The sequence below is a fragment of the Chinchilla lanigera genome, unplaced genomic scaffold (assembly GCF_000276665.1).
Source record: "Chinchilla lanigera isolate Chin_1 unplaced genomic scaffold, ChiLan1.0 scaffold00019, whole genome shotgun sequence".
Taxonomy (NCBI): Eukaryota; Metazoa; Chordata; class Mammalia; order Rodentia; family Chinchillidae; genus Chinchilla; species Chinchilla lanigera.
The window spans coordinates 19,860,147-19,868,872 of NW_004955420.1; the positions used below are offsets into that span (position 1 = coordinate 19,860,147).

An 8,726-nucleotide genomic window follows, 5' to 3' on the forward strand; every position below is an offset into this window, starting at 1 on the left:
TCAACATGTTTGATTTTTACCCAATACAATTACAATTCCTTGGTCTTTTCCATTTCAGGGCTCCTATAATCCAAACATTAGGCATCTTTAAACCTGTAGTTTTGATTCTTATTAATTTGACTATACTCATTTAATTGATAGGATCTAAATTGAACAAATGTGATTATTTAATAATATTTACTGTGCTACTCCTTTTTGTTTTGTGCTTTGGAGGATACAAATTTGAATAAAAATAAGATTTATGCTGAAGTATCTTTTAATTTATAAATAGAAGAAAATTAGTAATTATAATATAGGATTTAGTCATGTTGACTCAGAACAGTAGTATAAACAAGTAGTTCCGGAACTTGACTGAACATTTAACTCCAAAATATAGAGAAATAAAAGATAGATAATAGGAAATAGGGAGAAAAGTCTTTCTCACAGAGGAAGGGAATCAAGAAGTAGAGGAAGGAGAGTGGGAAGGGAGGGGAGGAGAAAATGAAAAAAGAATTAATTAAGATGTGGTAAGTATGTGTACCAATTCCCAACAGGGAATGTAATCATTGTGAACTGCAAAGATGTACTAAGGAAATTTTTTAAACAAAGAAAGTGTTGATGGCTGTATTCCCTCTACAGAAATTCTGATTTAGCTGATTTGCAGTGTCTTGGGCCTTGCAGGTTTTAGAGGATTGGCACTTGACTTCAATGTGTGGAGACCATTGGTGCAAGAACTGAGAGACACAAGAAAGAATTAAGGTATTTTCATAGAGAAGTTGGAAAAATTTTTACGGTGGTGGTTAGTGTACAATTCTGTTCATGATTCAGTTTACGAGTCATGACTAAGTTCCTAGCTTTGAGCTTCTACACATTGGAATTGGAACCTCACCTCTGTGTCCTAGTGGCATTGGACCCTTGCATGGGCCACTCATCGTGTCTGAGGAGTAGCCGTGAACAAGGGCACAGAGAGTTGGGAGGAATGCAGGGCAATGGGAACTCAAGGGAAGACAGGCACACAGGTTTTCCCACAGAGAGAAGGTGGGAACCTGCAAGAAGATGGGCTCTGAGGACACACAAAGGTAGAAGTAGATGACATGGAAAACAATTTCTCCTCTCTATCCAACTTTCTCACCCAAATAAAAGGGAGTTCGGTTGAGTTCCTCCTATGAACTAGAATACAGACCAAGAAGCCATGCTTGAAGAGCCAGATATGAGTCCTGTTCTGATAACCAATTCTCTTGAGGAGAGTGTGTGAACCTCTTTCTCAGCTGATCAGTATGCTCAGCATTACTCCGGACCTTAGGCAGTCTCAATGAGAGCAAAGGAAACTCTGGAAGAATTGCATATCAAGTATATAATGAAAAGTCAACAGAATTCCGAATGGAGTCTGAAGAAGACAATGTGGAGAATAAAATACTTTTATCTGAATAAACCCAGGTCTGCCCAAATTAGCATTAATTGCTTTTAATAGCTCCATTTTAAGGTTTGTTTAAGGAGCAGTTTTTACCTGACAGGACCCAGAGAAATAAACCTACATTTACAAATGAAAAACTAGTTTTGTTAGATCATACTGAAAAATTTCAACAAGAATGTCGCACAAATTACAAATACCTAGATGGGGAAGGTGTAGTTACTTTGCAGAAAAGAATCAAGTAATGAAATGTAGGGGCTAGGGAAAGGCTTTGGAGTTCATCTCATCTTGTCTTCTCTGTGTACAGATAAGAACTTGGGGGACCACTGTGGTGGCATACGTCACACAGTGAAATAAATGTTGAAAAAGGAAGGAAAATTAAGTCTTTTGTCTCTAAGTGTCAACTCCCAGCCAAAAAAAAAAAAAAAAGCAACTTGGTTTTGTTTGGTTTTGTCTTTCAGTCAGGAAGAGCTGGATTTCTCTTTGGTGACAGGTCATCTTCTGACTGCTAAACCTCATCACATACCTCTGGTACAGTCACAGAAATCTGTGTTTTGTAAATTAATCTTATTTTATAGTTCATTTTATAGTATCATTTTTCTTTTCCTTGCCTCATTTTCTTTTTTGCATTAAATTTAACTCTGACATCTTGGAGGCATCGGTACAAATTGTGTCAAAGTCCTTATGTGACAAGGTAGGATAAAAAGACATGAGCAGCCCGGTCCCTCTTGTCCTACGTGCTCACCATGGAATTTAGGGTACACTTATTACATTTACACTATGGCTTATGTGCATATGTTTGTTGAGTATTTCAATGTCTCCATACGGTAGGCGCTACTTTTATCTTCATTTTACAAAGGCAGAAATGAGTATCATAGAAGTGAAGAAACTGCCTGGATCTCATAATTGGAAGGGAAGAGGTTAAAGGTGGGTCCAGCTGACCCCAGAGTTTAGGTTCCTCTACACGCACTAACTTTCTCTAGATAGCTGTTGCCCTGGGATGGAAAAGCTCTTCCAAGGCAGTGAATGACCCGACCAAACTGCTTTCCCATAATCCTCTGCTGTTTGTTCTTGCTTCAGAAATGACATATCATTTCACTCAGAGAGACCTCAAATATGACTCCAAACAATTGGCTTCCCAAGAATTGGCAATTTTCCTTGGTTTTATTATTGAGGGGAAGAAACTCAACCAGTTATTTTTCTTTCTTGCTCTATTACTTTACAAGCACAAAAATAATCACACTAAGATGTCAAAAATCAATTTTTAAATGTGCAAATGTGGAGAAAGACACCCCTTCTCAGAGAGAATCTAAAAACAATTTTTCAGTAGATTCACGTGTGCTCTTTGCATGGAATGCAGGGGCCACAGCTCACATGGCGCTGCTAACAGGACATCAGTAAGAGTCAAAGGGTGTAAATATGGGATTGCAAAGCACGTTCACAAAGTTGTTTAAATTAGCAGGTCACCCCATGAACTTAAGTGCGCAGGGCCCTATTCCTATAATTCACTCTAACTCCCTGGAGACAGGTCTTCTTTCCACTGCTTTTTCTTGAGTCAGTAGATCAGGGAACTCTCCCCATGCCAGCCCTTAGCCAGATACTACCAGAGAATAAAGGGAATAGTTCTCGTCCTTAGCGAGTTCTGGTGTAGTTGGTGAATCGGAAAATGATTACAATAAACAAAGCTTATGCCGAAGAAACTACTAGGTAGGGCAAATTTAGGGTTGAATTGGCAGTGCTGTCAACCTCAAGTGCTGTGAAGTCCTGCAATGATGAAACTTGGGGTAACCTCAGGGATACACGTGAAAACTGTGATTTTAGAGGAAAGGTTGCAGGGAGAAATAGACGGGCAGTACAGGTAATGCATGGTGATCATCACAGGCATTTGTTTCATGTCAGATTCTGAGCTGTAGAGCTTTCATATTCAAATTCTTGCATAAGCTGTGACAATGTTATAAGGTTATTGTCCCTTTTGAAGATAAAGAAACTTTGGCCTAGAGTTGAAGGTTGTTTGCCTGTAATTGCACAGCTGGAGGTGGGATTTGAACAGTACATCTGACTACGATGTCCATCTCTCCCTTCCAGCCATTAATGACGGGTCTGGCAGTATTATCCACATGTGCTTTCACTTCAGTGTAATGCTTCCTTTAGCACAGAAAACCTCTGGGTGTATTCAGAGCCTGGTTTGGTACATATTTTTCTGAGGGCTGACTAGGAGTAAATCTGGGGATATAGAAAATAGGTTAGTGTGAGTTATTAACCACCTGGGTCTTAAAGCATATTGGAGTGACTAAAACATGAGAATTACAGTACAATGTGGTAAGTCCTATAGGGAAACAGAAACAAGAGTTGGGGGAGGCAAGGATAGAGTAAATAGCTCTGCTTGGAGGAAATAAGGGGCAACCTCACAGAGATGGTGCAATATGAGTTTTCCAATCAAAACAGGCCAAAAATACATCCCAGAAAAAAAGACTGACACATGTAAAGGGCCCAAATTGTGGAAGAAATGTACAGAAAGTTCAGAGTCGCTGTGTGGTGAGGAGGGAGATAAAGGTTGAGATCATATTGTGAAGGTGTTATATTCCCCAGACAAAGTCTTCCATCTCATATCTATAGGCGATAGATCATCAGCAGGGATGCCTATGAACGTCAGTGTCTTGGTTAGATTTGCTTCCTAGCAGGATAACCCAGGGACATGTGGAGGATAGAAAGCAGGGTTTGCTGTAGTCCTACTGAGAATGAGTGAGGGCTCAGGTCATGGCACTGTGGATAGACAGGCAGGGTGGCTGCGATAGACATTCGCTTCTGGAGTTAAATTCTTGGGGCTTGGTGACTGGCATGTGGTAAGTGAAAGCAAGGAAGTGTCTGTGGAAAACTGTGATTTCTAGTTTTATAGCTGAGGTGGATGCAAATACCATTAGCCAGGGCTGAACACACTACACAGCAGATTTAGTGATATTATGGTCGAAAGGGTGGAAAAATAACTTATATTTTGAGGATGCTGTTTTAAGCTTCTACAGAAAACATCCCATTGGTGATTGGGGGAGGCAGCTGGGAAGATAAAGTCATAGATTCAGGGACATGGAATTTAAGGCTCTAGAATCAGTGAGTGCCCCCAAGGCATCCTGGGGAGGGTAACAGAAGGAGACTCAAGGTGGAATCTTGAGCAACCTCATCACCAAAGTGTGGACATCTGAGAAGGGGCAGTGGAACAATGGAAAAGACTTTTAAGATGGATAAAGTAGTTCAGTTTTACGGCAAATATTATCCTGATGGTGAGAAGGACGAAGACTGCAGAAAGATCATTTGATTCGGCAGTGAAGAAGTCACCAAGGCGCTCTGAAAGAGGATTTCCATGAGAATGTGCAGCTATGCGTTTGGATTCTAGGAGGCTGGAGGTAGTTGAGAAATTAAAGCATCAAAACGGTGGTGCATATTCAGTGAATTAAGCTGTGCAAAAGACAAAGATTTATCAACTATGATATGAAAAGTCTGTTCAGTAACAGACATTGATAGGTTAAAAGAAAGTTGTTCAGTAACAATATGTAAAACAACAACCACTGATAATTTCCTATCATTTTTGTCTGTCATTTGGTAAGCCCCCCTATTACTATGTTATCCTTCTTTTACTCTTTGAAATAATAAGAAAAAAAAGAAAGAAAGTTGTTCAGGAAGCAGGAGAGAATGGGGATTCAAGAGATAATGAGATTTTCCAGGGCATGGTGGTGTGTGCCTGTAATCCCAGGACCCGAGAGGTTGAAGCAGAAGGATTGCTGTGAGTGCAAAGCCAGCCTGGGCTGCATAGTGAGTTCAAGTTCAGCCTGAACTACATAGCGAGATGCTGTCTCAAACAGAGAGAGAGAGAGCGTCCAGTCCACAACGGTTGGACCAACTCTGTTGGGCAGAGATGCCTCCACCTTTGGCCCAGGAGGGATGAGGAAGGGAGGAGCTTCAGGTTCTGGAAGAGAAGGTATAAAAACTGAAAAGGAACTTAGTAACTGTTATGGTTTGATCGTCTGTGTTCCCACAAAATTCTATGCTGGGCCCTAACCCCCAGTGTGGTGTTTGCAGGTGAGGCCTTTGGAAGGTTATTAGGGTACAAGGGTAGAACCCTTGTGCATGGGATGAGCGCTCTGATAAAAGACACCTTAGCGAGCTCCCTAGCACTCTTTCCACCAAGTGAGAACACAGGGACAAGTTGGAAATCTGCAGCCAAGAACCCAATCATTCCGGTACCCTGTTCTTGGACCTCTAACCTCCAGAACTGGTACAGATAGATTTTTCTTCATTATAAGCAAACAGACTGTGATGTTGTGTTGCAGAATACTGAACTAAGGCAGCGGCATTCCTTTTGCCTCCCATTGCAAGTAGAGATCCAGAGAAGTATAATAATTTGTTTTACTCTGTGATACAAATGAATAGTAAGACCATGGTTGGAAATCAAGCCTCCTAACTCACATTCCTGTGTGCTTTTACTTCTCCAGGTGTGTCTCATAACCTCATAGCCTGAGGTCGGTCCTGAGGTAAGGGAAGATGAGTGCTGATACACAGCAAAATTACTTCCTCACAACCAAGCACAAGTGTCCTGGAAATTAGAGCCCATGGTACCCTCCCCCTGCCTGTTACATGGTTTTAAATCATTTGACACTCAGAAACTTCTCAAGTACCTGGCCCTGCGCTCTGCACAAAGAGCCACATGAATGAAAACTCCAGATCCCCCACCTCTCTTCCAGCCTCAGATCTGAACTGCTTCTCTGAGCTAGCTCTTTCCATAACACCCTCACTTGTTCCTCACACCTACATCCTTTGGCTCCCAGCAGATCCTCCTGTTTCTGCCCAGTTCCCGCTTCATTGAAGAGTCCTGTGACTCATCCTCCTGCGGTTATGCTGAGTAAGGATCTGCAGGTCCTTCACAGACTCAGAGTCCCTTAAGAAGGCAGGAATGTCTTCAGAGCACTTTTTGTTCTTATTTAAAGAAGTTGATTAGTACATGTGTGCAGTACCTAGGGATTGCGTTCATTGTGGGGAGCTGCTACCTGTAGATCTTCATTCTTTCACCTTCCCCTTCCCCTCCCTTTCTGCTCTCTTCCCTCCGTCTCTTGGTCACCATCCTATATGCAAATGATCTGTCTCCTTGATTCCTATTATCCATGATTTATTTTGCCTTTTAAATTATTTACACATTGAATTTCTCGTATAGGAGAAACCATGTGATACTTCACCTTGTGTGTCTGATTTATTTCATTTAACATACGTTCCCAAAACTTTCACGAATGTCATCTTGACTTCCTTGTGCAAGACTTGGACAAATAGGTTATTCCCTACTAACTTCAAATTCTCTATGAATTTATAATCATTTCCAATAGTTTTCTAAAACTGTAAATCCAGTAACTATTTATTGAGCTCATAGTGCCTGGAGGGTGATGGGGCAATGAGTCAGACGTAATCTCTTGTCTTCAAGGAGTTTCTGTCTAATATTAGGGAGCTAAATGGCAAATTAAATAGGAAGTGTGAAAGTGCTTAGCGGGGTGCCTATCTTAATGGGTGAGAAATTATTTTCATTTTTCAAACGATACACATAAATACCTGGGAGAAGCGAGAAAGATGGCTCTGATAACAAAGAGATTCCTAGATTCTGGTAGAGGCAGGAGGGAAGGCCTTTGGAAGAGATACAAATGTGAAACATTGAGTAGGATTGCAGCAGGCAGAGGTGGGGGCTGTTGAGAGAACTCGTCTGATAAGCAACTGTGTTTACAGGTGAAACCAATGGTTAAGAGAGACCCCAGGCAGTTTAGAGCCTCTTATCTCACAGCAATGGAGTGCAAGCCCTGAGATCTATGCCAAATGATGTGATTCCCAAGGCAGCCAATCAGAAGTAGGATTAGTTCCCAAGAAGAAGAGCCAGAGGGCTTTGGGCTCCTTCACCACCCCCATTCTGACTCATAGTGGGACTGAGCTGAGTTTTATTGCTTCATTTCCCTTGGTCAAACCAGGACGATTTGAATGCACCTGCCTCACTTCTGTCGCCCCTGCTGGGTGAGGGTGGCCGTTGTGAGGGACAGGGACCACTTCCTAATTAAGCTTCTGTGGCCAAGGCCCCACGTGAGGGCTCTTTGAGGTCTCACTCAAATGAGGTGGGGGCCGGCTGACTGCTCAGCCACACACGGAAGACAGATTAGCTATTCCCCTCAGTGGTCCTCTGGTTTGGTTTTGAAGTTGCAAATTTCAGAGGCTGGTGTTATTCTTAAAAAAGACGAGGGTGAGGAGGGGTGGTGATGTGGCATTCCACCTGTCAGGGAGCAGCCAGGACGCGGCTGTGACGGCTCTGCCGGACACTCTCTTGCCTCCTACCAGTTCCAGCTTATTCTTGCCCTTTGAAACGCACAACAAGTGGTCTCAGAAAAGAGGCAGAGGAGGAAGAGAGGAAGCCATAGAAACTACCTGCTATCACCACATGCCTGGAAGGCTCAGTGTTTTTCCACCTAAAGTGAATTCTGTCTGCGAACGCTTACTTCACCTCGCCAAGGGCCACCTTGTTTATCTGCATGGATGCGAGAGCTTGGCTTATCCATTCAGGGGCATCTCCCACCAGCCACACCTGATGGCGGCCAACAAACCCAAACCGCAGAACCCTAAGAGGTCCCCAGAGGCTGCAAGATAGTGGGGCCAATCTTCTGAATAGCAATTAGAGAAACAGCAATTAGAGGTGTTGACCTGTTGAATTCTCTTGGTCTCCAGGGCAGATGCTGTTGCTGATAAAGATGAAGGCAACAACGCCATCAATAACCTTCCGTAGTAGCAAATCATACCACTACGAATCTCTTTCACATGTATAAACTCATTTTCGCTAAAAAGCACCCTGGACGTGGCAGTCATCTTCGGAGCATCCCCCAAGAGATTAACTACCATGTGTAGTAAAGTGGACTTAGCGTAGATTCATTTTTTAGAGCCGAATGCGGTGGAACTTTTGGAATTTGCATTGTGGTCTTGCCCTTACCAGCTGGGTGACCTTGGAGAAACCACCGCACTGTTCTGAGCTTCGGCTTCTTCATATGTAAAAATGTGTTAATAATAACTGTCTCAGAGGGTTATTGTCGGGGTTTAAACGCTTTCATGTAAATAAAAAGGGCATTATAAACGCCAAAGCAATATGCAAATATTAATTACCATCTATACAAGAACGAACTATTTGAAAAAATAAATGTAAATTGAGTTGTGAGAGGGTGTGTGCGACGTGCCTGAGAGAACACTTTACATGGAATCAAAAGCAACGGGTTCTATTTTGGCTCTTGCATGTCAGGTGAGAGAGAAGAGTGTGGCTTTCCGACAGGCAAAC

General features: G+C 42.4%; 1 long non-coding RNA gene across 1 annotated transcript; it reads left to right on the forward strand.

Moving 5' to 3' along the window:
* The first annotated feature begins 659 nt into the window (after nucleotides 1–659).
* Nucleotides 660–5,914, forward strand: LOC102022927. Its single transcript, XR_260729.1, has 3 exons — nucleotides 660–738; nucleotides 1,852–1,921; nucleotides 5,875–5,914. It is a non-coding gene; the product is annotated as an uncharacterized LOC102022927 (long non-coding RNA).
* Nucleotides 5,915–8,726: the final 2,812 nt, after the last annotated feature.